General features: G+C 39.3%; 1 protein-coding gene and 1 long non-coding RNA gene across 6 annotated transcripts in view; one reads left to right on the forward strand and one right to left on the reverse strand.

Moving 5' to 3' along the window:
- FLRT2 (fibronectin leucine rich transmembrane protein 2) overlaps positions 1 to 25,863 on the reverse strand; it is a 66,219-nt gene extending 40,356 nt beyond the window's left edge. Inside the window, exons 1-2 of one of the 5 annotated variants that reach the window (XM_017813872.1) lie at positions 25,799 to 25,863; positions 24,768 to 25,698 (exon numbers count right to left, since the gene is read on the reverse strand). The gene's annotated coding sequence lies outside the window, so the exon portion shown is untranslated. The other 4 variants (XM_017813871.1, XM_017813873.1, XM_017813874.1 and 1 more) reach the window with 4 other exon arrangements.
- A 268-nt stretch (positions 25,864 to 26,131) lies between these two features.
- The window catches only part of LOC108496812, a 2,610-nt gene continuing 1,340 nt past the window's right edge, over positions 26,132 to 27,401 (forward strand). Inside the window, exons 1-2 of the long non-coding RNA XR_001874596.1 lie at positions 26,132 to 26,224; positions 27,080 to 27,144. This is a non-coding gene — a long non-coding RNA (uncharacterized LOC108496812). The remainder of the gene's footprint in view (positions 26,225 to 27,079; positions 27,145 to 27,401) is intronic.

A 27,401-nucleotide genomic window follows, 5' to 3' on the forward strand; every position in this document is an offset into this window, starting at 1 on the left:
ATCTTTGGCTAATGCAGATTGTATTCCATCCCATTTTACACAGATATTTATGTTCTTAAATATTTGCCTCAAAATAAGTTTTGCATCCTTACTTATGACAAAGACCCTTCAGCCACACTAACAAAGATGATCACTTCCTTCTTTTCTTTTCCTTCCTTTTCATATCTCTCCAATTAATGAAGGATGCTTCAGGAGTTACTGTTTCAAATCTTCCAGGTTTCCAGGGTGAAATTTATGCACCCTTAACACTTACTGCATTCTCAGATGAAGAAACATCAGTTTTTACACACATGCTTCTACTAGATCTTCTGTCTGCCTTTGTGTTTTTCAGTGTCATCTCCACTGAAAACTCAATAAGAGAGTTCTAACCCTGACACTAAAACTAATTTAACTTACTTGGAATGAGTTATAAAAAATTCTCTCATCTGTTTTCCTACAATAGGGATAATGAAATTTATGTCACTCAGAGCAGATTCATTTTGTTTATATTTATATGTTGGTTTAGAAATAAAAAAATGTTTACGGCACTATTGTATCTCCAGTAAATGACACTGAGATATCATACCCTAAGGGTCCAAATGCTAAGCCTTTTGGGTCTCTTGCAAATTCTGGATGAAAAACTCTCACACTAGGCATTTTCTAGGAGCCCATCTAGATTAAATAATTACAGTCTGTTGTGCTATGATAATAAGTTATTATATCATTAGTATTGTTACAGACTAATCCTACAGTGGCAAAAATTGTTACAGATTTATTACAATATCTTTGTAATTCATTAAAGCAAACAAGAAGCAGAAAATGCTGCACAGGCTGAAAATTAAAATCAGAAATATAAGTAATGTTACATGCAAAAAATCTCCGTAAAATACAGCTCAGTAACATAGGCTGGTATCTTAGATAAATTCATTTTAATCAGTACTAACCTGGCAAGTAAATACTGGAAAGGCCACATGGTATTAGACAGAATGAGAGGATTAGTGCTAAAAATACATGAAAAAGAACATAGTGTAACTTCTTTAACAATATGGTAAATGGCAAGGTTCTGAGTGGAAAAAATAATTTTTTTATATGGAAAATACATGCTATAAGTCACAGAAGGGAGAAAAAGGACAAACTAGACCAGTCAAAACAGTGGTCATCACCAAATGCTTTGGAAAGAGATCCTAAACATTAAAGAGATCATAAACTCTTAATTGTTCACCTTTGTAAACAAGTTTCTGAGCTTGTGCCTAACTCTTGAATGAATAACAGCTGTCTTATTGACTCCTGTACAAGGGCACGTAGAACCATAAATTTTTATTTCTTTTTCATATCCAAGAATGTCCTGTTATCCCTATAAATAGCTGGTACTTGTTCTGACCATAAATTTTTGACTTTATGGATGTTCTGTGGCACTTAGTTCAGCAGGATAGTGCCTAACTATGGAGAATACAATCACTTTAGTATGTAGTTTCTTCCAGACCCTTGATCTAAGGAAAAAGACACTTTAGAATATTCTATTTCTCCCTATCCATCTAATAGTTTTGTAATATAATATCAGCTACTTTTGGACATCTTCTTTCTGAGCTAAATGTATCTCCTTTCTGTAGTGTCTCCCCACAACACTAACAAATTTGGTTGGGAGAAATGCACGTTTCCTTTGGGGGAAAAAAAAAATAAAAGCAATAAGACCAAACAAAAAACCCTCTCTTGCTTTTGACTACGATTTTGAAGAAATTGAGATATCTAGATTTTTATGGGACATTTCATACAAAGATCATCTTTCACTGCATCATCTTTAAGTGTTTTAGAGACAAAAGATGATCCACTGACACAGCTTGGAACAAAATTTCTGGGATTGGTCAGAATTTTTAACCAAATCGGACCAAAGGTTAAATGACTTGACCAAGTAAACTCAGTGAGTCAGAAGCAGACGCAGAAGGAATAAGCCTCAGGAGCAAAATCTCATCTTTTTGAAGGGAACATAATTTTCCCAACATTTTCTACATAGCCAGGATTTCATTTCAGTTTCTGTAATATGATTCTGCCTCCTCTAATCACTAAAACAAAACAGCTCTAAGTGGCTCTTCAGTTACTAAATTTTTAAACTCTTCAGTTACTAAACTTTTAAAGGCTGTTTTCTTGGTGGTGCTGGTGATAGTTTTTGCCCTCTCATGTACTCGATTTCACATGATTTCACAAAAGTGCTTATCAATCATTATTTCAGTAATATAAGCTTAGGCAAGCAACACGATTTAAAATTTACTGACACTATAATCCCTTTAAATAGTTCCAGCATAGCATTAACTTATTATAGAGAATGAAAATGACATTATAATATGGAAATTGAATCAAGTAAACTATAAATAAAATTCCTGAAAAAAGACAGATCTTATTTCAGGCTATTTGCACCACAGAACATGATGATGACATACAATATTTGTGTACTTGATCTGGAAACACTTTATCAACTCTTGTTTACATGTATGGGACTCTTACTAATAACAATGATCACATTTTCTATCCTAAATCTTTGGAAACTGTGAAACAAAGAAAATGAAATAAAACTATTTTTGATCAGTCTGGAGAACCTCGAATAGCCCAGCAGATTTAAATCTTCCTTCTTTTAAGAGTGACAAAGCTATTCAGATATTTGCTTAAAATAACTTTTTTTTAAAATCATTACTCTACTAAATAAGTTTATTACAAAAATTTGTAAACACTGATTGCTTTTAGTGTTTTTGCAGCAACACTCAAAAATTAGTGAAAGCTTAGCCTGGATATCTTCCATACTTTCTTGATAATCCTAATAATTTTCTGATAACAGAAACTCTCCAGAATTTTGCTCAAAATGCTCAAGAAATATTGAAATGGAAGAAGTGATTCTTTGATTTAATGCCTATATTTTTAACCAATTCAGATGGGCATATTTTCCAATGCAATTTTACCCGTGACATTCAATCTGGACAGCCACAGTTCTCACATTACTCAGATAATGTTATTGCTATTAATAATCTCAAAGAACCTCTGAGTTTGAAGGCATTGCATAGAGCCACAGATGGCTGCATAAAGGTCATTATTTTAATAGCTATAACATTAAAAGTACTGGAAACTCCATACACATGGCTTTGTTCTGCTGTATGTTTACCTTCAGAAGCCAGAAATTAATGTGACAGGAAGAATACTTGCAGGAAACATAACACTATATAAATGACACTCTAGTGCAAGCTAAGCTTATGGCAATATAAATATTGATGTTATTAATGCCATCTAAAGTATCCACCTAAAGTAATCAAGTATAAAATATACCTCCCTATCTTGTGTGCAATGTAGCAGTTTATGTCAGCAAGGCATTGCTTCTCTTGCAATGTTTTATTTTAAACTGATTTACTGCACTGAAGTCCATCAGGAAGGAAAAGGAGATTGAGGAGATGCACAATGGGAGTAACAGAGGACCAGGAAAAGAAAGAAGAACCAGAGGCATGCAGAGTCCAGTAACAAATTATCATAGCATCGTTCTAGAGATTTCTACAATATACGATTTCAACTGTTGGCTGCAACATATGAGCTTCTCTTATGTGAATGCGGTTTCCTGAAATGAGTGTAAATTTAGACATTTGTAAGGGTTTAGCAAGTAAGGTCTATGGATATAAGACCTGGAGCATACACATAAGAGAACTTATGAATAGATGTGTGGACAAAAAGTCTGCAAGTGTTCAGTAGGTTATTACTGTTATTCAGTGCCATGTGTTCATCTTAATTACTCACCCAAAGCTCCAATTGAAGAAAGCGATGTTGTAGTCAGTGCATTCTCTGTCAAAAGACAGAGCCTACAATAAAGCTCAACTCTAGTCAATCCTTTTTTGCTATTCCAAACAACCAAACTCAGTTAATTAAATTATCTTAAGTAATAAGAAGGTTTCCTTATGTCAACTGTACCTACTCCATCACTGCAGATATATTTTCAACACTAATATATCAGTACTTTATCAAAGCTAATTCCATATGTGTCTAGAAATGAGGCTTACATAATTTCTTGGAGATTGTCTAAAAATGTTTGCTCTTAGAAAAATATCCTGATGTTCTGTTTATTTGAGACAAAGGCTAAAAGAGTAAAAATGGCATTCCATTCCAGCTAGTAGGATAAGTATCATGATTTTCAGTTTCTCAAATGATACTAAGTATCTCTCACTGGTTTTTTGTCTAATTATCTGGAAACAAACACATTAAAGAAAGTCAGTTTTTAAGGGTCTGTGAAGAATTCAAGCCTGAATGTTACAATATATATCTGAAAAATACATATATATGTATTGGAACCTGGTTTTACAAACTTTCTTTAGATCATTTAAGTAATTTTTATGGTTTTGATAAAAAATGCTAACATGCAGTACTGAGCCTGAATTATACTCAGAACTTCTATGTATTAGCTTACATTCCAGGTGCCCATATAGTATTGTTTTGTCTCCCTTTGGGATGCATTTCTGTCTCAGTTCCCATGTTGCACTGGTGCACTGAGAAAGAAGAAAAGGAATACATCTCGTTCCAGGTGGCTTGTAGGACTTCACAGTAGAGTTAAAACTAGCAATTAAATAAAAAATAAATAAAAAATATGTGGCCATTTGTTGGATGGATAGTCCTTTACATGAGAGAGGAAGCATATAGACCTCATAAGCATATTAAAAGTTTTAGCAACTACTCAATGATGTGCTTGAATGAATTCTTAATAAGGGATATGGAAAGGGTAGTCAGAAGAAGTTACCCCATTCCTTTGATGTCAGTGGGAATTATTTCTACTGATTTTGCTGAAGGCCAAACCCTCACCTAAGTCTTTGACTTCAGGAACTTTAGTCACTTATATTAAAACACAGATTATTAGCTATTTTGGTGCTATTAAGTCACAGAAGTACCTAAAAATGGACTACATTCAAACTAATCAATTACCTGTAACAATGTACTGCTATTAAATTTCAGAGTTTTAAGCAGCTTGAAATAGTACTTAGGACACCAAATAAGTAATTCTGCATCACTTTAGATATCCTGTTCCACCAAATCAAAACGTTTTTTCTGAAATTTATTTAATTTGAAAATTATTTAAATATTTCTAAAATTTTCAGCTAATTATGAACATAATATGGGAAGGAAAACTTATGACTGAGTTAAATTTAAGAGGAATGGATTTATCATTGATATCTTACATTCACTTTAATTTTTTGTTACCCTGGAAAGTTAATCAGATCAGATCATCTAGTAGACTATTCACTCCTTGATTCAAGTCCTGAACCAGCATAACTAATCTAACGATAAGACAATGAAGACCAACTGAGGAGCAGACCTGCATGTTCAAACTACAGAGTATATATTCTAGCATCATCAGATATGCTCATTATCAAACCAGTAACTGGATGCCATTCTTTTAGCCCACTGAATCTCACCCACTACAATATTGCAGTATTTTCTCTTCAGGAAATACTTGAGAAAGAAAATTCAGAAACTGCAAAAGTATTCCAACATTCTTTATTTGGGAAATTAGCTTAGGAAGTTTTAACACAGAAACAAACTCTGCAATTCAAGGAAACCAAGATGTTGGAGACGTGCATGAAAGCTTTCCTTTGAAATAAATCTTAATTCCTCCCAAGTCTCTTGAAGGAAACTGGTTTTGTCAGACTGTATGTTACTACTGTTCATTTAATTATTCATATCAACATTTACCAAGGGAGATTGGTCTTTGTTTTAATTCTCATTGCATGCCAGACAACCTGCTGCCTATTCTTATCACTTTCGTTACTTATTGCTTTTGTTTTGTGGACTTTGCAGGCAATATGGCTACAATTTAAATATAAAAAAAAAATTTGAAAAAGTCACCACGAGAAAACTTGAGCTTCAGAAAGGGTTTTTACTTCAAACTGTCTCAGATTTATGTTTTAGGTCATACTATGTTTTGAAATTAAATCTTTCTCACTCAAAAACATGAAAATGTAATTGGTGGTGCTTCTTGAACCTTCTAATGGAGATAGTTGCAATAAATTTTTATGTGTTTAAATATATGTGGAGAGCCTGCAAAATGGTTATCATGTTCAAAACCTATTGACTTTGACTGGGACTGAAAGTATAAAGAATTCTGAAGATCTTGACCTCAGCTGTGGAAGGGGGACTGCTTCACAAATTTATTTTTCATTAAGCTAGAAACAGAAGAAGCCAATGTCATATGTAGCAAAAAACAGAGGTCTGCATTTCACAGGAAAAACATCTTGGTCACTTTTGGGAGACAGTGGGAAGGTAGGGAAGACATCAAAAAAACTTTTATTGTTTTAGCATGAAAGGACAGCAGTACGGCTGCATGACTTTTAAGCTTTGGGGGAAAAAAACCATAATCTTAGATATTGCTGAGTGAGTAATGTAGTTAAGTAATTGTTAATCAAGTAATGTGAAGACAACTGTCTTCAGGAGCAGTATGCACAGAGATACTCATGAGAAAATATTCCTGACTTACATTGCTACAATGGAGAGCAAGGCCCTTAGAAGTCAGTCATGACTGTCTGAAGATCTCTGTAAAAACTGATATATACAGAAGTTGCAACAGGCATAGTCTCTTTGCTACAGTATTCTTTAGATTTTCACTGTACTTTATGGACAGCCTTAAAATGACCTTCCCATCCTTAGTCCAGATTCAGTTTGTATATGGAAAAATCAGATATTTTTGAAGCTGCAGCTTCCTTAGGAATTATCTGATTATAGTAGCATTTTTAACGTTTGTACTTGGGCTGGAAGCAGGCAATTGTTTTGCTGGATTTATTTTTATTATTCTCCTGGGCCCCACATACTCAAGTACCAAAATGGCCACACACTAAGCACATGTATGAGTTTCTCTACAGGATGGCATGCTAATCATCAAAATAAATCAAGAAGCTTTGCTCAAACAGTGTGATAATTCTGTAGTTTATGGAATGCAATTTTTTTACAGTTTATATTAAAAAGTAGAGGATTCTTTTTCATTTCCCTATTAGTGTTTTTAATGAAAATCTAATACACTTTAAAAAATGGATTTTTGGACATATCCTTTGGACTATATATACTACTTTTGATTCTGTTTTCAAAAATGTTGTTGACTTTTGCAATTGCTTTTTAAACTAATATGGATATAGGTAGCATGCACATTTAGGCAGATCACTGTAGTTACCCATTTGATTTGTTTATTTACTGGTATCTAAGCACTGACTCATAAACCATCACCACTTTCTACTTCAGGTATTTCACAAAGGTCTGCACATGCACTGTGTTTCTCATTATTTACAGCCTTAAGTATGTTTTGCAGTGACACTGTCAATTGGTCTGATACAAGGATGCTCATTTTCTTTATATTTTAGTCTATGCATGAAGATTTGAAACAAAGAATAAGTCTCTTCATTTTCAGCTATACAGATGTAAAATAATTCCAGAGTTTAGAAGAATAAACCTATATTTATACTGGAGAAAAATCTGTGGTGAAAGTGGGACGAGTCACGCATTAGTTCTTTCTGTTTCAGGTTTTATAATTCCTTTTCCCTTATCAGTAGTGATACACTACAAGAAGACTTAAACACTGAAAAATTATCAGAAAGAATCTCCTCTACTTAAATATTGGTTCACATTATTTTATGTGCAGCATAGCAATTCATATAAGGGAAAGAATGCAGCTTCCCCATATGACTGTTAGCAATTATAGAGCATAGGTACTTATTTATATTAAGGAGAATCTTCCTACTGGAAATTGCCTGAAAAGCAGGTAATGCACTGGGCTCATGAATTCAACTTGTCTAATTACCTGGGAGAAAGGAAAGGGAGATTTGCTTCTTGTTAGATCAGCTTTAATCTCATTTTCCCACAGTCTAAAATGACAGCTTTGTACTGATATCTAGTAGTGAACCTGTAGACTCCTTCCTAAAGTAGCTCTCTCTGATAGAAGATCTTAAAATAAGATAGAATCACAGGACCATGAAAGTGCAACACATTAATCTTGGTGGGAAGACATAGGTTTCAATATATCTAGACTTTTAAGCATTAGAGGTTACAATGGTAGTTACAGAGACACAGAGAAAGAGAGCAAGGGTGAGAGATGCTGTATATTACATTTCTAGAAGAACAATCCCTTCAGAGTAACTTTTGCAACACTGCCATTTGCAGTTGGAATATGCAGGACAATTGATGTTATTTTGCTAATTACTTATCTAGATTGTGCACATGTATAAAGTCAGTGAAACCATAAATATGATCAATGCACTTGTAAATAACAAGGTGTACAAACCACTGCCCTGAATTTCATGATCAGAAAGGAATTTAAAGCTTTGCAATTCTGACTGACCAGGTCTCATGTTGTGTATTAATAATTCTTGGCATGACATAAAGACATTTGATATTATCAAACACTTCAGAATTCTTTTGTCATGGCAGTTTTCACTGAAGTTTTACATATTGGTGATAGGCTACTACAGCAACGAGCAGAGTAAGATCACACAGAACAGAATAGAATGTGGCTCATTATTATTCACATTGTTTTATATCTAGTTGTAAAACACTATATTAGTTTCTATAAAGGAAACTACTATCAAAACGGATACATTTATTCTCAGACATTAACTGTCTCTGGGGTACTACGGAAATTTGTACTGGAAAAAGGCCGCTAAATCCTGAATGAGAAGACATCACCAGTTACCAGTTAGCAAAGCTCCACACACTTTGCTGCCCATTTCTGTTTGGAGTCAAGAGTGTAAAGTCTCACTTTAAATTCTGGAGGTAAATATTCCCCTGCAAAGCAGCAGTACTAAATTATCTCCAGTAACATTATAGCAATTTTCTCATGCTGTTCTTATCTTTCTTAGACTATACCATCATCAGACTATGCACAACTATAAGCATAGCTGAAATTTAAAAATAGCAAAATAATAGAGGACCTCTGTCATTATTCTCCCTACTCCCGCAGTAAAGAGTTCCTGTAGCAAGAGAAATTATTTAATTCATTAAAACTGGTAGGTTTGAAATTTAATGCAAGCACCAAAAACCTAGAGTTGCATTCATAAAACTATTATGTTTGTAGTTCTCTAGAAGAAGGAGGTGAGGGTTAGGCTGGTAAATTTTTAGAGCCATATTACAGGCCCACAATGGTCATATGCATGTGAAAATCAAACTTCATTAGATACAGTGATGGTGGAATGCATGAAAAATGTCGTGGAAAACATGTCAGTCACAATGGGCATAGCAATTGCTATGAGACAGATATAAGAAACATAACTGCAGTATAAACAGATGTCTCAATAAATTACTTAACTGTGTTCACATATGACTCTGAAACTCCAAACTGTGTGGCAAATAACTAGAGCAGTACTGTAAACCTGACTTTAGGTAGTGGTATGACCAAGCATTTCCTTAAATCACGAGTTAAATCAAGAAAAGAAATATTTACTCTGTGTGAGAGATTTGAAGAGCAGGGTCCTCTATTGATTCTGAGGCAGCCAGGGCACAAACAGCAGTGTCGGCTCCCAGACTGCAATCCCTTCCCCTTATTGCTAAAGAAAGGAAGGCTGGCCTAGAGTCATGATTCAACAAGGAGCTCAACAGAGAAGTTTTCTGTTTTATGTTGTGGATATTCAGCTGTTGTAAACTGGTCGAGCCCTGATTTATGCAAGTGCTACACATCTAATATCAAGCAGCCTTCCGAATCTGCTTATGCGTCAGAATTCCTTGAATGAATGCTGTTATTAACTCTTCTCCTATCTTCTGTTTATTTTTATGCTGGGAAAAATAGTGCAGAGTTTGTTTCTGATAATGTGCTTTTTACAATGACTTGTACACTGTGACTTAGGCTTACTTCTACTTTGTAAAAACAGAGGAAGAAGAGCATGCGGAGGTAAAAGCGCAGTTTGTCCTCCTTACCTAAAAAATCTTTTCACTTCTGACCAGGACTGGAAAAATAAGGCTCTGCTAATAGTGGTAGGTTTACCTGAGTCCACATATCATTTCACATAGATCATGGAAAACTATGCCTGGATTTCAAATAGCAATAAAAAGACTTTGTATTCAGTAGGACAAACCCTGTGTCCTTCTGTCTCCTCGTAAGCTTTATAAACACTGCACTTTTTTTGTTAATTTTTTTAGACTGTTAGGAAAGATGGATCAGAAGCCATAACATTGTTCCTGTTCTCAGAAATTAAATGTTGACTAGTAAGAAATAATTCAAGGTATTTTAATTTTCACTTGTACTTCATTTTTTTCTGAATTGTCTAATAAAATAACTGCAAATCTGACAAAATTTGAGTTTTCTCCAATTCCCTAAAAACGATTACTTAAAAAACATGTTTAGCTAAATTTTAGTGGTCATTAAAAAGGAAGACAGACACCACTGAGTGAAGCATTGCACACAAGTTCCGTGGTACAGTTTTGCCAGTGCAGTTCAGTCCCACACCTGTCCTGGAACTATTCACACAGCTAATCTATGCGGTAGTTATTCCCGTGTGGGCAACTATCCATGAGAGGCTTGACTGAGACCAGCCAACTTCATTTGCCTTGTGTTTTATTACTCACAGGAAGCTTGATCTGAAAGAATTAAGGGCTAACATGTTAACTCATACAGTGCCATTTTTACACCGAGCTTTTTCTTCTCTTTTATAGTCAAAGTAACTGAATTCTAGTCAGATTCTTTACTAGACTTTCTGAAAGATTACAAGAAAGCAAACAACTAGAGTTACATATTGTTCCAAGTATTATTGCTACCAGAGCACTCATGGAGAAGGCTGATATTTTAAAAAAAATTGCACATCCTCACTAACAAAGCAAGGACATCTATCTTTAGTATAACCTTCACCATAAATTATCTCCTTCCTTCATATTAAGTGCTCAGACTTGGTGCTGATGATGATTGTGGGCATTTGGTGTGCCTGGGGGAAGAGAAATGCCAACCCTCCCATATGTACATGCACAGGGAGTTTCTGCAGCCATTGCCAGTTTAGTCCTCAGTGTGTACCATTTCTTGTTCCCTCTCTCTTTTCAGAATCCAGTGCTGAATTCTGCCTTGCCTTCAGCTCCAAGAGGCAAAAGCATACTTGCAGACCATAACGTAGAGTTTGATCAATGTTTGACCTAGCCAGTGATTTAATCAACAGGACAGCATGAATGCGCTGATGACGCAGAAGAAACATCACAATTCTGTATGTTACAGTGCACAATGAACACTTCCTTCAGTATTTTTCTTATAAGCAACAATAATAAAGACCCACTTCAATGTTATTTGCTCCCATAGCATTGTCCCCATTGTTCCTCTAACTCAGTCTTTTTTTTGTCACATAAAGGTTCTCTATCTCTCTCAGATGAGAGGTGTAAAAAAAAAAAAGAAAGCTGCTAGGACCTATATTATATTTTAAATAACAAATAATATTAATTATTTTCTCTTGATATATCCATGTAAAGCAGACATTCTGTGAATAAATCTACTTCTGAGAGGAAAATTTGAGACTAGTTTCTCACTAATTGCTTTATCCATCCCATGGTTAACATGCACAGTTTCTAAGGTCACAAAAATGAGAACATGGACTAATATTGAGGGAATAGGCTGAAGAGCAACAACCCAGACTCACAAAACCTGTAAAGCTTCTGTTCTAGAAGTAATACACTCTAAGACAGCATTAGCTCTTTGTGATAATTCCAATGTGCCATGCGCACCAGAGAAACAACTGGAGGAATGCCACAAATCCTTTCCTCTTGCCTCAGCTTCTCCCCTAGATGGTGCATTGTCCTACCTCTCCCTCTCATGTCAGCTGTCTTCTTCTCAGATGAATAACAGCTTAGGTTAAAACTGTGATGATTAGGAAGCTCCAATTTCCTGTTCTGTTGCACAGAGAGTTGTTTATCTCTGCACTTCATTTAGTCTGAACAATTTCGATTACTCACTTTCATCCTGTTTCCCCACAATTATTTTCTAGTCACTTTCCCTTTCCTGCTTTTATCATCCCTTCGCACAATACTGCAATGCTTGACCTTCAAAAATGATATGAGAAATATTTAAATGAAAATAAAAGCTTCCATGAGCATTATTATTTCAGTTTTGATAGTATCTTTAGGATACTTGTGTCCTCAATGCACCTGACATGACAGACATAAGAGGATGAACTCCAGCTTAAAAGAGAGATCCTTCTTAACTGAAGAGCTAACTAAAAATTCTGATTCGGCCTATGCTGCTGCATGTATTTGAAAAATAAAGAAACAGTGAGAGAGAAACAGGAAAGAATATAAATGTATGTCAATAAAAGGCAATGGGAGTGTAAGTTTCATAGCAAGGCTCCAGATCTTTGCATTATTTCTTCTTGTAATAAACAGGAGATGATCTTTTAGTGCAGCATTGAAGGAGTTAAAAAGAATGCCTTTTGACAAACATGACTATCGATCAACACAAACAATCTACAACTCTATATTTAAACACCCCTTCCCAAGACTGCCAAATATTTCTTCACAAGACCTAAGCAACCTGTGAACTGACACTGATGTTATCTGAAATTTAAAGGTGTTTATTCTCTTAGTGCTTAAAAAGGATCATCTTTCTGCAGCTGTTTGGCTAGACTGTAGGATGACTTCTCTCAGTCAGCACATGCATAACCAGACAACCATTCAGCAGCTTGTAAAATATGATTGCATATGAGATATTGATGGCCTAAAGGAAGTTCTGAATATCAGAAGTTTATAATTAGAATACCTATGCATTTGATCCAATAGAGTTTCCATCAATGTCACAGAGATGAGTGGTTATGAATTTCACAGTCATCTCTCCTTGTACAGACTGATTTATGTACTTTCAACTTTGGACAAATGAAGGCTGAAGAATTAAAGCAAAACCCTTCTACATAGAGAGCTCCTTATCCTTTGAGGGGTTCCGAAATTTATAATTGCCTCTCTTGGTGCTCGGGATCAAGCTCCACAGTTGGTAACTCATGACCTATTTATGCTCATGCCATCCATACACTTTCAGTCATTCTGTCCTCTTATCTGTAAATTCACAGTCATACCATGTAGAATGTGTGGATCTGCCGATAAGACATTTTTGCAGGAAAGAGAATCTGGGCAGATCAACAGTTCTGTTGCCAGAGCTGCTGGCAGCACCTCTAACATTTCATTTATTCCAGATTTATAAAGGTCCACTGTGTTGATCTGATAGAGCTGAGGGTTTGACTTCTGTGATAACAGACTATCTAGTTGAAACCTGTATATCGTATTAAATATAAATAGATACCGATAAGATTATCCACTGTGGGTCAGAAAACAACCATCTTCTTGGCATTGACATTCCCGTAGTTCCTGAGCTGTGGGCTTGGGTTTCCTTCAACTTTGCTCCTGGTTTGGTTTTGCTTTGTTTTGTTGGGGGGGAGGTGTTGGCTATTTTCTTCATCTTTATTTAATTTTCAATCACTGCATTTTACTGGAATAATTAAAAAATAAGGTTCTGGTGTATCACACAAACTTTTAAAACTGCATTGAACAGAGTACTACTTGTGAAAACTGTTCTCTATTAACTGCGGAAGAAAAGCACTAGGGTAGAAAACAAACAAACTAGAAAAACTCATATATAATTTCTATTCCAAAGTTCTGCAGTACCACTGATTGCCCTACTATCTAGTTAAATAATAAAAAAAAAGGAAAATGCTAACTAAACTTCAGAAGGAAATAGATTTAGCTAAACGACCTTCTGACATTCTAATTCTCTTGAAATCTTTTTTTTTTTTTTTACATTTTGTTTGTGGGTGTCCCTGTATGCATCAATGTGCATTTTTATCATTATAAATATGTAATACCACATGAATAAAAAAGAGATTTTAAAAAAGAGATTTTTATAGTCATCATGGCTAGGCTTTGCGAACGAAGATTTGGGAAGGGCTCTACCCACGTTTGTTGCAAGCACGTTGGTGGCTAAAAAGGCCAATACAAGACAGGCATGTCCGGTTGCAGAAGGCACAGCAGAAAGACTCCTTAGATGGTGTATTCTGCAAGGCACGATTCTTTCTGCATTGCCTTTGCTCCTCAAGGGTGATCCTGCGTGCTTTCTCAAAAGCAAATTTTTTTTTTTATAGTGCACAACACAGATAAAGCAATTGGAGTAACCTTACTGTCAGATGCTCTGCCACAGATGCTTAGGCATCTGTGGGCAACTAAAAGGGACTTGGCTCTGTCTGTGGCATTCAAAGTGTACATTGTTAAAAGAATGAGAGGTATCCATTATGCTTCTTTCCTAATTAATTTCTAAATATTTTCAAAGCTATAGAGGTAGACACATCTCTCCCTGTTATTCTGTTGCACGACTTCTAAAGAATAAGTTTTAAAACTGATTTTGTCATACAGTAAAAGTAATTTCTCAAATAAAAAAAAAAAGAAAAAGAGACTTCTACTGACAAAATGCATTTTCAATTTACTGTTGAACTGCTGCAAGAAGCAGCTCTTCACTGAACAGCATGGCACAGGGCCAGAATGAGCTATTTCAAAAATCACTGTCGGGCATATACCAATTTGATTTACAGGATTTAGCAATGTAGTTGGGAATGACTCTGTGTGTCTATGTGATCATGTTCTGTTAAATTTTAGCAGTCCCTAACTGTATACTCATCTGCAGTGTGAGGAAATTTGTTGTTAGACTACTAAATTTGTTTTAAAAGAGGAGAAATTTACAGGCTGAATAATGGCAGTTTTTGTTTGTTTAGTTTATTTTGTGTTGGAGATTAATTTTCTATGGACAGTTCAAAGGATAAAATGACAAAATATTGAAAATATTTAAGTCAAGAATGAAAATGTAATGAGTGTACTAGAGAAATAAGTGTGAGCTGTTGGTTAGCCTTATATGTCTTTTCTACCTCCAATTTCTCTTCAATAAATAATGTGGAGGCATACAGTACGCATGATGCAATATGCATACAGAGCAATAAGGTATTAAATTGATCCACCTGATCCAGGATAACACCAATTCAGGTATCAAAGTGATTTTTTTTTTTACATAATTGTAACAAATTATGAAACTTGTCAGCAAGTTTTCAACTGATATGACTCAAGAAAAAATGTTTAGTCTTGGACCATTTGCAACTAACTCCAAAGATAAGTGGTTAAAGATAAGTTAAACCTAGATGAGCCAATGAGGTGGCCTGTGAAACCAGACGAACAAGACTGTTAAATAGAGTACATTTAGTTGGATGCAAATCTCTCAATGACACAAGAAGCACCACCTAGGAAAAACTTCCTAGATCACAAATTAAATTATAATGTACTACTAACAAATATCCTTCATTTAGAGACACCTCATATGGTTTCAATTGGCATTTCAGGCATGCAACATGCTCACTAAAACCACCTCACTTACCAAAATTCATTAAGTGATATGCTCACCTGATGCCTAGTCTACAGATAGTTTTTAAAGAAGTATACCTATGCAGGCTGTGCCTGTAACAAACACATATACTGCTATAATCCTAATAGAGATGTAATCCTAGTAATTTAAACTGCTTGTACCTACATAGCTTGTTTTCTCATACACACATGAAGAAACTACTAATGAAAGTGTATATACACTACTATAACCATAGACACACTCTTGGGGTTGTATCATCTTCAATTACAGTTCCATGACATCACTTTTGGGTATTCAAATTATTACTCACATGAGTAATCTCTAATCATGAGAAGAGTGCCTGTGAAATTAACTTGCCAGTGAAAGAGAGAATGATTGAGTCTGGAATCAAATACATTAACTTAAAATGCAGTATTACAGCCGTGAAGTTCTATTTCACAAGCACAGGTAAGTTTGCAACAGACTCTTTCCACTGACCTTGGGAACAATACACCTTGGGAGTAATACATCTTGGGAGCAATACATCCTGGGAGCACCTCAGCTTTTTTACCCAGTACAGAAACTTCCAACACTGGAGGAAAAATGTTTTTCCTATTGTTTAATTTGATTTGCAGTTCACCAACAAAATCAATTTAAAATTAATTATATACACTTTGAAGGGGCTGAGGGAGACCTTTGTGACTACAGAAAAAGTCACAGTCATCTATATATGTAACACATACACAAACTGTATATATGCATTTATATATGTATAAAATCTGCACTTCTTTTTCAAAAATGCATGTTAAATCTTTTGTTCTATCAGAAGGATATTAATATAAAATAATTATTATTTTTGTTATATTAGTTTCCAATGACATTGTGAATATCACCTTCTTATGCAGGAAATCTTAAGAGAAATAAATGTTTGTTACTCTGAACCTACAAGTCTGCAGTTGATGATCCTATGACTGCAGCTTGACCATGGTTTGATCCTCTGCAACCTGTGTGAAGACTGAAGACTGCGCATGAGCATCACCAAAGTCTCCCAGCAGTGCTAGGACAACGCTGTGTCCCTTCCCCACAAAGGCAACGCTTTTTAACATGATGTCTCTTGTCTAACTCTTATGGAACAGCTTGGTGAGGTATGAGCTACTAGTGTTGCTATGTGGGGCAGGACTGGAAGTACTGTCAGGAAAAGCTCTACTCTTTAATTTAATTTCCCCTGTTGGTGTTGATGGTGTAATGACAAAAGCTGCCAGTGGGAACTGGAAGCTGCCACACGCTGATTTCAGTTCTCTGGAGGTGCTGGTGAAGCTTTTGATTCAGAGCTCTGACCTTTCCTGCTCTTAACAGGTCATGTAGTACTTCCATATAGTTTACAGTATTTACTACAAGAGAAGTGTCTAGCCTGCCCAGACCTTCCTGAACACAGAAGTACATGACAGTGAATGGCTAATAAATCAGATATGGAATCCCAACGTCTTTTGCTTGTAATTCTCCCTCGAGATTCCCAACATTAAAAAAGTCTTGACAGTTTTGTCTGAAGAGAGACTGTGGAAAATTTTCAGATTAATTTACTCATCTAGCATGTTTTCAGGAAAGAATTAGTTTGATGTCTATAAGATATTTTAAGATAATTACATTACCAATGACAACTTGGACAAAGTAAGGAAGTTTGACTTCTGTCCCTTCATCCAAACATTTTCACTGTGATATATTCACAAATAAATGAGGATAAAAGGAAGTAAATACTGTATTCTGTGGCTCAAGACATATCTCTGCCTGGGCCGGGATTTGAAAAACCACATTGAAGACCATTACAGTAATCTACAGATTATTGCCCTAACTACCTCTCAAAATTATTCTTTTTCTTCGCGATGTTTTGNTCCACAACTGTTGCAGAAAATTACAACGATAATTTATAGTGTGAATAGTTAGCTGATGTTTAGGAGTTAGGAAAGCAGCCTGTTCACTTGAAGGCCAGAATATTATCTGTGACCTTTAATATTCTGCTTAGTAAGGAGCAGATCCTACTGACCAGGACCTGTAGGAAGCAAGTCACCTCTCACCTGGGACCAAAGTAAAACCATCACTTTGCAGGACCAAGTCTAGCAATGATCTGATCCTGTACATCAAAAGCCTATTGAGTTTTGCCTGCAAAGATTTGAGAATCACTTTCAATGACAGTACCTTTGAATGATCAACAATTTTCTGCACCATATGTCTTTATAAATACATCCTTGCATTAAACTAGGTTAGAAAACAGTTTATTTTAAAATAAAATATACTAAATAAAGCAGTTATAGCTTGAAGTAAAATATACAGGAGATTGTTTATAGGTAGAGCTGAGAGATAACATAAGATTTCTTTTTAGAAGGGATACTTTATGGATCTCGTTCTGCATCATTAAGTTTTCTGGAATGCTGAATAGAGCATGATGGATTGGTTTTAAGTTGTTGCTAGTATTTAATTTTGGTTCAGTTCAAGGGGCCATGTCAGAAGAAAGAATCAAAGATTGAAAAAAAACAGCCAACCAAACAAAAATCGGTGAACTGGGTAAATCACCAATTAAAAAAAAAAAAACGGATAAGAAGGTCCCAACACTTTCACCTGAAAACATCAGATTAAATTGCACTGTTCTTGAGGCATATTGCTTGATGTGACTAGAATATAATTTGTTAAACAGAGAACAGTTTTTGCTTCAAAAAATTATTTCCTATCATCTATGGATTACGGTTTAGGTTTGTTTAAAATAAATGAATAAAACATACCTGTCAAGAAACATATTTTAACGATGATCTTTTTGTGGTTGTTTTTCTTTAAAAGAAGTCAATTACTTGGAAAGTGTAGGTTACATATAACTGTAGGGGAACTAAAACTCATATCTTCAGTGTGTGTTAAATTAGACCTTTACAAAAAATAACAACTATATATTATTCTTTTCTACTGTTTTTTTTTTAATAAGAGAAAAATACAAATATTTGTTTTACAAAAAGAAAAGAAGACATTTTTATACCTCTGGGGCAAGTTCCAACTCTTTTGGTTTCTTAAGGAAATAAATAAATAGCATTGTCAGAAAGACTCCTAAAAAGACTGCCCAAGAGGGAGTGAAGGAAACACCTAAAGACATCATATTACCATGTGCTGAGGTAATCAACTACAATTTGGTAAATGTCAAACAGTGGTACTCATCTACCCAAAGATTTTGCTGATCAAGTCCTTAACTGCCATTTACAATCACTAACAAAAACATGGACTATAGCTGTGGATATAAACAAGAGACAAATTAGTACTGGGAAGCTGGGTTTAATAATCCCCTAAAAGAGTCCATCTGTTTATAAAGACCCCTTTTTCCTTGATCTCTGACATGCATTCCTAATGTAGACACAGCTGGATTTTTTTTTATTTTTTTTTTTACATTTTTGAAACACCCTGCTACTATAAACTCTACTTATAGTATATCTGGTCTGAGTGTTTGTCTCAAGTTTCAGTTATTATGTAAGCACTGAGGGGCAATAAAATGTCACACAAGTTCAGCCTGCTTTAGAGACAATAATAATGCAATCCCTTTAGTAATGATGTTCAATACCACTAGATGTACCACTTCGTATTTTTCTGATTCTTGCAAATATTCATCATATTATCACTGGAATAGCTGGAATAGGTACAAAGCTCTTTCAAAGTTCTGGATTCATGTTTGGACTGGAGTTTGCTTTTCTTATTTTCCTGTTTAAAACACTAGGAAATCACATTGTCTGTAATGGTTATGAGATTGATAATCTGACAAACTAGGTGATTTGCAAGTATAAAACACCAAAACAATGTATAGTCTGTGTTTCCAATCCACTCTGGTAAAGAAAAAGGGAAAAAAAAACATTGACTATACACTTCTCACAGATAGAGGTCACTAATGGACTAGATTTGAATCTGTCTGCTTAGAGCCTGAAAGTTACATGAAAGTATCCTACACAAAAATGAACTCGTTTTGAGATTAAAGAGGTAGCAGAAATGATTAAGAAATAAAGCCCTCACCTTCCTGGAAACAATATTATCTTAAGTGTGCCTTCTTTCTAGTTCTTTAAATGGAAAGTGCAGTACAGGAAAAGCCTGATAGTGGTACTTGTTTTCTTCACTTGGTAAAACTATGTCTTCCCTCCTTCTTTGCTGTGGGAAGGGTAGGGAAGTCAGCCCTAATGACATCCTACATTTTAGATACTGCTATTTTAAGAGTTAAATGCAAGCACATTCTTGATTCTTGAAGGAAAGCATACCCTATGTAATGCAGATTCCAACTGGGAGGGTGTAGGGTTGCGTAAAGGAGATATGTCTACATTCTAAATCAAACTATCCAGGAGGTCAGGATATAAATGTGACTTGTAATAGTGGCTCAAATTAGATCCAGACTTCTCAAAAGCAAACACAGACAACATCACCTTATACAAAATATAGTGTATACGTATGTGATGAGCGACTCTTAAGAACACTGGGTGCATTCCAGCACGACTTCTTGCTAAAACCTTGGACTTTGAAAGACACTGATAACTGTTCTAGTCACAGGTAGTTTTACAGACATTGTATTTACACAGTGCTCTGACTTATTTCACCTACAGTACTCCAGGCCTGCACTCAACAGCCTTGTTACTGTATCAGGATAGAGAATGACCATTTAAATAGCAGGCCTCTTGAAATCTCTCACATCACTTTCAGAAACAAGATTAACATTTAACATCACTTTCATCATGTAGAAATGGTGCCTTTAAAATTACACCTGTTATATCTTTTTAATTATGCAAAGTTTATGTCTCAAAGATTGCATATATTGACTCTTTAAAGGAAGAAAGGAAAGAAAAGTGGATAGAGATGTTTTAGATGTTTTGAAAAAATGCCAGGACAGATTTTTCTCCTCCCAAAAATACACATATCTGAAACCAATTCACTAGTTTCCTCTAAAACTACAAATTTATAAAACTGCTCTTGGTGAAAGACCGTGTCAATGAATGAAGCAAGGAATTAAGTCCATGGAAATTTGTGGGAGTTTTTGTATGGTTAGTTTGTTTTTTTAAACCCAAGCAGTGATCAATCTCAACCTCTAAAGTGGTTTAATTTCCCTGCAAGCACTGTAAAGTTAGATGCAGGAAATAAACCTCTCTTTAACATACATCGTGTCTTCGAGAGAGGAGCAAGGGGGAGAGAGAGGGAGAGGTCTGACTTGCTTTAGTATCTTTTCCTGCTCCTCATGCAAGGAACCTCTCCCTTTCTATTTAGCTGAGCTCTGCATTGCAAAAAGTAGCATATGAAGAAATCTAATCAGTACCTTCCATACACAGTACAGGAATTTACACGGATTTGTGCCTTGGATTTATTAGCTTACTGTAAGCCTTAAAACAGATTTCCTCCATTAAAATTAATTAAAAGCTCCTGTTGACTGATTCCCACTCCAAAAAGAAGGTGGAGAGTATTATTCTCCTACTTTGCTGATTGTTTATTTATCTTTTATAGGGTATTATATCATGTTCAAGAGAGGTCATTTCAGCTGCTTGACTTCTTTTTGCGACCTGCTATTTTTTGTTCATACACCATCCCCACCCACCCACTCACACACACACACACACACCCCCCCCAATCCCCGCAGTATTTGTCCTTATTTTGTCAGATCACCATGTAACTCCTCAGGTCTCTGAGTGGCTCCTTTGTATTCCGAAGTCCTGATCCGATTCTCTTAACCTCGCCCCCACCCACTCACCGCCAGCCCCGCTCCGGAGACTGCTGTTGGGGATCTGATGGATCCTCCCGCCGGGCGCAGCTCCCGACTCTCCACGTAGGTTCCTTAATACTTGGCAGCGCCGAGCTAAGCCGACCGCCTCTTCCAAGCAACGCTCACCTCTAAAGATCCCGTTTCTCCGAACCACCTCCCAAATAGTACTGCTGGTGGTGCTCACACAGGCGCCCTGCCGGTCCCCCTGCCGCAGGGGTAGTGCTCGGCTCTGCCCTCCCCACGGGGTGGGGGCCAGGCTCGGCACCCTCCCGCTCGCCACTGAAATGCGACCAGGAACGCGGGCACCCGGGACCCGGCTGCAGCTGCCAGCTCCGCGTCCCGCTCCTGAGCCACACGCTGGCGTAAAATATCCCGGGGACCCTCCTAGCACTTGCCGCCGGCCATTCATAAATCCATGCGTGTGCGTGCCCGGCGCCGCGGATATGGGGCTCTAACGAGGCGGAGGCGATATTTCTGACACAAACTGATCCTGGCTCCTCAACTTTGCCATCTCGGAGAAGGCAAAGGGCACCGCGGCTTTAAATCGCCCGGGGCTAGAATTACCAGGAAGGAAAAGAGAGAGAAATGAAACCCCAACTGTACCTGGCGGCGTCTGGGAATCCCTCGCCGGCACCGATCGTAATCCCCCTCTGCGCCTCTGGCCCCCCACACCAAAACTTTGCCGCCGCCGCTCTTCGGTGGTAGCCTTCGCCGCCCTCCTCCCGGTGCCGCTCCCGGCCGGCCCCGTGGGCCCGTGCCCCACCGGCAGCCGCCGCTCCGAGCGACCCCCGCGCCTTCCTCCGCCCTTACGAGGCGGCGGCATCGTCCTCCCCCCTGATCCGCCACCTCCTCCTCCGGCGCGCAGCCCACGGCTCTGGCATCCCCAACGCACTTTCTCTCCTCTCCTCGCTCTCTCTTCCCCCTGCCGTTCCTCCTTCTCCGGTAAAAAAATAAACCAGAAGGGACCGCGGCTACGCTTGGTCTTGGGGTTTCTTTCTTTCTTTCCTTTTTTTTTTTTTTTTCTGTCCTCTGGAAATGATGAAAGGATCACATGAGGAGCAGGCACGGCGACCCAGGACCCTCAGAAGTCGGAGGAGGCATCGGGCACATATATGTGAGTATGTGTGTATGTATGTGTCTGGCTCTCTCCAAGTCCTGAGCCTGCCTCCAGCCGGGATTGCAGGCTGATCTTAGCAGTAATGATGCCTCAGATCTCACTATTCCCTGCTAATGTAAGTCGTGCCTTTTTTTCCTCCCTGCCTGACACCCCAGGGAGATGTTTACAGTAATGAATTCAGTTGATAGCCATCTCTCTCTCTCTCTCCTGGAGTCCCTCCCACATTTCTAGTTTAAAGAATGCTTGGAAGGCAGGACTGCAACCTAAAGCTTTCCAAGAGGCAAAGTCAGGCTAGATTTTTTTCTTCCTTGTTCCCCCCCTCTTGTCCCCCTGCCCGCTTTTAACCCCTTGCTTGCTGAGGACAGTTTAGCGAGCTCCGTCCCTTTGGACTCGCCCTCCGCCTCTGCTTTCAGTGAGGGGAACCAAGCGGGCGGCTCTGCCCGAGGGTGTGTGTGGGCTGCGCAGACCCCCGACCCCCGCCCCGCCTCAGCGCCGAGCCGGCGCTGCGGGAGAGGGAGGTGCGGCTATCGCCGCCCTTAGCGGTGGGACTGCCCCGGCACCGCCGCTCCGGGGACTCTCAGGGTGTATCGGAAGGGAAACTGGGAAGTGAGCTGAAAAACTCCCCGAGCTGCGGTCCTGGGAGATGCCCTCGCTGGCAGTAATTACAGCCGTGCTCTCCACCAACATGGCGATATTTCATGTGCAGCCGCCGACAAGCCCGCCTCCCCCACCCTCTTCTTTCCCTCTCCTTCCTCCCTCCCTTGCGAACTTTTAGATAGTAGTAGCAGTGCGCAACAAATGTAACACAAAATAAAAGAATCTCCAACCCTCAGGGAAGAGACGGACCTCCTTCTAGTATTCTGATTTCCATCATCAGAAAGACTTTAAAACCGCTGGAGAAACCGCCTTTTGCCCTTAAGCGGTAACAACTCCCCCACCACCCCCACCTCCCCCTCCGCCCATGTCTCCAACGCACATTCACTGTGTGTCCGTATGAGTGTGTGTGTGTTAGTGCATCCCGGGCTGTCTGCGCTTGTTTCGGGGTAACCCTTCCCCCGCCGCCCAGCTCCCTAGAAGGCTACTGCCGTGTCCTGACAAGTCCAGTTACAGGCAAGACTGTTTAATACTGATGAGCATTTGAGTGATAGGATACTTGAGCGTCAAGATAGGACGTGAAATGTGCGAAGAGAATTTGCCTCAAACTCCTTCATTAGTAAAAAACATTCACAATATGGCTTTTGCTGCGAGTTACTTTAAGAGACGGGCTAGGGAGGGATGGACGAGAGGGAGCTGATCAATGCCATGTGTCGAGGAAACAGAAACGGCAACCGAAATGCCTCGGGGTTTGTTTCCCCCTCACCCCTGGCTGCTCAGTGGCTTGTATTTGCTCAGCCCTACCTCAAAAGCTGAATCACTCGCCATTAGCTCCGCGCCTCCTTCACCCTTCGCTTGGGGGGGCTAAACTACTCACGACTTCAAAGGCTCAATAAAGCCGTACCGAGGAGCCAGCCGCCGAACCCTGGCGAGGGTCAGGCCGGTGCAGCTCCCGCCCCGCCGCACCCGCCCTGGCTTCCTCCCCCTGCCCTCCAATGGGGCTTCGGAGTGCCCCCGCCTATGGATAGCCCGGAGCCAAACTGAGCTGCGCCGCGCTGCCTGCCCGCTCGGAAAAGGAGTTGCGTCCTCACCTACGCGGAGTGATGGCGGGGGGCGGGAAGGAGGCGGGGGGGGGGGCGGTGGACGTGGAAGGAGGAGCGCAGGTAGCCCGACATTCCTCAGGAGACTCAGGGAGCGGAAAGGAGTGGAGGACGAGACCCCGCTCCCCTCCTGGGGGCCGGGGTCTGTTCTGCGCCCCCGGGATGGAGGGGAGGCAGCCGGCGGCCCTCTGCGGGTCTTAGCCGACAGGAAGAAGCAGGTCTGGCACGGGTCAGACCCGAGGGGAGAGCCTGCATCCCTGACTTGGAGCAGGGGCTGCCCTGTAGTGGAGTCTGCCTGTAACTCCCAGCAGGTTCCGAGAGATGAAAGGACCAGGAACCCCGTAGAGTCCAAAGGGAAATGAATACCCTTTTCCAAAGACTGTTCTAGGTTTTTTTTTGTTTTTTTTTTTTTTACTTTTTAAAATCTGTTCTTTTTCTTTCTATTTTTTCTTTCTTTAAGCCTCTGCATACTTTTCAGAGCACTTATTTGACAATGATTTATATCTCCTTCCCGAAGCTGAAGGACAACCAGTGCATTTTCAAGTGAAAAAACCCCACTTTCTTATCCACCCAACCCTCCGTTCTCCATGCTCCCGGTATTTTTAAACCTGTCGCCAACATATAAGGCAGACCAGACCATTGTCGATTGCAGGTATTTCTGCCCTCTGTGCCCCCAGTCACGGAAGAAAGTGGGAATGTTAAAAAGTTCTGCAAGACTGCAGAAAGTTTCCCTGTCCCACAGTCTCAGAGGGATTAAACAGAATCATTCCTGTTTCTCTCCCTGCCTCTGGACCCTCAGACAGTCTACCCTTCAAGTCAGTGGATGATACTCAGGTAATTTTTTCGTCAAATCAAGATCATGTCAATCCAGAAAATTACTTAATCGGGCATTACCTGCTCCTGTGGAGATGGGTCCTCCTTGGTAGGTCACCCAAAGCCCACTGGGTCCGGCAGGTTGAAAGGGGAGAAAGTGGCAGAACAGCTGGGCTCCGGCATGGTACTGTTTCTAAGGTTCACCACCGAGGTCTCTGTTTTCCATAGCTGTCACTGATCACCATCACCGAAGGTTTCTCTCAAAGAAAGGAGGAAGGAAATTTTCTTCCCAAGCTGCTTTCCAGCCGGTCATTTGACCCTGACGCCCACCGATGACACTGAAGAACACCCCGCTGAAGAGGCTAAGCGCCTCGTAATTTCCTTTTCTTCCCCCGACGGCCCCGGCGCACCGCCGCAGAGCGATCTTATCGCCGTGCGATCATTATTCACGGGTGACAACCACAGATGCAGTGCTCGTAAGTGAGGGTGACAGATTTCAAACGCCGGGCTGCAGCGTACTCAGCCTCAAACATATTCTTCCTCAAACTTTGCCTACCAAGCAATCAGCGACTTAACCCTTTGCAGCCCTTTCTGTCGTCCGGGCACCGAGCCCTCAGCACGGGGGGGAGCGCTGGTTTAAAGAGAAGAACAGGACAACGCGGCTGCTTGGCTTGGGACTCTTTATTACGTGCCATTTTCTATTCTTGGTTATTTTCACTTGAAACAAATCAGAACCGCCAGCTCTGGGAAGCAGATGGAGAGCTGGATACTTCTCTGTGATTAGAGGCTGGAAAAAATCCTCTCCACAAAGCAGATCGCTGGGGATTCACCTGCGGTCCCTCTTTGTCACCAGAGTCTAGTATGCAAATTGTCATATGCGTGGCATGAATCCCTCTCATACGTGCATATACAGAGCTTCTGCACTTTCCTCAGCGTGTTATGACAAAAAGTACAGTTCCAAAAGTGCTATTTCACTCAGACCTCCGGATTCAGCTCGTTTTCAGGTTATTAACTACAACGGAGACAGGAGTGAGTGAGAACCATATTTCCATGAGAGAAAAAAAAAAAAGTTTTTTTCACACATGCACTTTGTAGTCAAAGGAAATATTTACCATCATCAAACTCCAACATGTCAGAACATGTTTCCTCCAAAGCGCAAGAAAGCCTTAAAAATGAGGGAAAAGCATGTGCAATTCAAAGATGAAATGAAGTGCATGAAAGCTTTTCAAAGTCAGTACCACTACCTCAGAGCCTGATGTCAAGACAATGAATTAGCACTTGTAACACAAAGATGTAGAGGAGGAAACAAAATTAGTAAACTCCGCTGGTTTTCTAATATTAATTTATATATGTTTTCAGTGCTTTATGATGTGTCTGTCACCTTCTCTGCCCCCCCCTCCCACCCACCAAAAAAAAAAAAAGTGGGGACACGACCTCTAACTGCAGTTGAACGCCACCGAGAGCTCATTCGTGGGCTGGGCTGTCGCGAGTTCCTTCCAGAGCAGAGTGGTCACAAAGCAGGAAGGACACAGAGGCAGGTAGGTGCCGTATGAATGGGAATTTGAGTGCTTTCTTCATCAAATATATAAGATAAGGCTGGACACGGGAGGAGAAGAATCCTACAGTAAGCAAAAAGGACAGAAAAAAAAGTTACTCTCCTCCCAACCACATTCCTAAGCTCTGATTTTAAGCACAGCAGGCAAATAAATTTCCTTTGAAGAATAACTCCCAGCCCCGCTCAAAAAAAACCCAGACCATTTAGACATCGCATGCATCCTTGTCCTGATTGTAAGAGCATGTGACGCGAGTGGGGAGCGCGACTAGTCCTGGCCGAGTGTGGTTCCGTGGGCAGAAGAAGAAGCGCTGCCGCAGGTGCGCAGCGGGAGCTCCGCAGTCGCGGAGCGGGGCCGCCTGCACGTCCCACGGCGCGGCCAAGGTGGCAGCAGAGCACAGCGGTAGGATGCTCGGCGGCCGGCCAGCGGGGGGAAACTTCCCCCATCCTCTCCTTCCAACACTCTCTGTTTAAACTGATGCACACTCCTTACAAACGCTCCCCCACCCCCCGTTAATCGTGGTTATAGTCTGATTACTTCGACTTCAAACAATTTCGACAGTCCCTCCCCCCTGCCATTACCACACTATGAATGTGTCAGGCATGTATTTATTTATTTCCTAGCAAACTGCTTTGCCTAGTAAAAAGGCTGTAAACTGAAAGGAGCGTATAGAAATATACTGTCTGTAAATTACCTGTGATCATACAAGATGGCCAGCCTGGAGTGATGGTCTGCTGATCTGTAATATGACCTCACTTATTTTAAAGAGAATATGAAATGGGATAACATTAAAATATATTATAAAAATGGAAGTGTCTTTCATATTTTTTTTCCTTCCAGCTATATTGTTAGAATGATTTCTGCAGCTTGCAAGAGAGAGGGTAAAAGGAGATGGAAATTATTCTGTAAGTGGAAGGCTGGTCTAAGTCATACTGAATAATCTCAATTTTTGTCAGTAATGTAAAATTTTACTTCAGGCCTTAAGTTCATGCAGCTGACAGAAGGAAAAAAGTCACTATGTACATTCTTCAAATTTTGTGAAATGAGCTTCTTAAAAAAAGGTTTTGAGGAAGGAAAGGGAAGGGGGAAGGAAAGGAAAGGATGTTTAGAATAGCAGACAAGTGAGTTGTTAAGATATTTTTATATTGTATTGAATTCTAGA

This window comes from Lepidothrix coronata, unplaced genomic scaffold (genome assembly GCF_001604755.1).
Source record: "Lepidothrix coronata isolate B3197 unplaced genomic scaffold, Lepidothrix_coronata-1.0 Scaffold43, whole genome shotgun sequence".
Taxonomy (NCBI): domain Eukaryota; kingdom Metazoa; phylum Chordata; class Aves; order Passeriformes; family Pipridae; genus Lepidothrix; species Lepidothrix coronata.